This window comes from Dasypus novemcinctus, chromosome 27, assembly GCF_030445035.2.
Source record: "Dasypus novemcinctus isolate mDasNov1 chromosome 27, mDasNov1.1.hap2, whole genome shotgun sequence".
In the NCBI taxonomy this organism is placed as follows: Eukaryota; Metazoa; Chordata; class Mammalia; order Cingulata; family Dasypodidae; genus Dasypus; species Dasypus novemcinctus.
Window position 1 is genome coordinate 31,125,905 of NC_080699.1, and position 1,329 is coordinate 31,127,233.

Here is a 1,329-nt window from a genome sequence, read left to right on the forward strand (position 1 = left end):
CTTTCCAAACCTACCACTATATACATCAACAAAGTCTATAAAGTATAACATGCTCTTTCTTATTGCCTGTATCAGAGGGAGGAAATACTGAGACACTAGGAGGTCCACCAGCTCTCCCCTCTGCACAGTGACCCCAAAACTGAGAAGGGGAAAGAAAAGACTCTCAGGCCAGGGGAATCTCCTGAGGAATTCAGGCTCCTGATGCTTTGCTATGTGTTTTCAGTTCAGACAATCTTTATCTTGTAAACTAGAAGATCAAGAACTCCCTCTACAGACAAAACCTGAGGGTACATCTCTGATGTCTCCTTTAGCCCTACTCATACAACTCATGCCCAGGAAGGGAATGGCTGTGGAAAATGACTCTTCACTGACTCAGTTTATCCTTATAGGATTAACAGATGAATCTGAGTTCCAGCTGCCCCTTTTCTTCTCTTCTTGGTGAACTTTGTGGTCACTGTGGTGGGGAATTTAAGCTTAACTAACCCTATTTGACTGAATTCTCACCTTCATACCCCATATACTTTTTTTGCCTTCAATTTGTCCTTCGTTGATCTCTGTTATTCATTTGTCTTTATCCCAAAATGCTGATGAGCTTTAATTCAGAGAGGAACATCATCTCCTTTACAGGATGCATGAATCAAACTATTTTTCTTCTGCTTCTTTGTCAGTTCTGAGTGCTATGCCTTGGCCTATGATTGCCGCATGACCATCTGTAAGCCACTGCTCTACATTATCACCATGTCCTCTCTGGAATGTTCTCTGCTGATGTCTGCTTCTTACCTGATGCAATTTGCTGGTGCTATGGCTCATAGAGGGTATATATGATCAGGCTGGCATTTTCTGATTCCAACATCATCAACCACTACGTGTATGACCTCTTCCCCTGCTCCAGCTCTACTGCAGCAGTACCTATGCCAATGAGCTTGTGGCTTCCATTATTGTGGGCACATATATCATAATATCTAGTCTCATTATCTGTATCTCTTATGCTCTGATTCTCTTCAGTATCCTTCACATGTCTTCTGCTAAGGGCTGGTCCAAAGCCTTCAGCACCTGTGGCTCCCACCTAAAAACTGTTGGACTTTTCTATGGATTTGGACTGCTCACTTATGTTAAGCCATCATCTACTGGGCCTTTGGAATGGAAGTTTTTCTTAGTGTTTGATACAATGTGGCACCAATGCTGAAGCCCTTTATCTACAGCCTGAGAAACAAGAATGTCAGACTTGCTCTGAAAAAAACCCTGAAGAGAATAACAAATGGGCAAAAACAGGGGTGCTGTCCTTTACTGCTCTTCCTGCTACCCCTCATCTTTTCCATACTATTCTAG

At 42.7% G+C, this 1,329-nt stretch overlaps 1 pseudogene; it reads left to right on the forward strand.

Annotated features, from left to right (window-relative positions):
• Positions 1-343: 343 nt before the first annotated feature.
• Positions 344-1,329, forward strand: LOC131276278 (olfactory receptor 8C8-like; annotated as a pseudogene).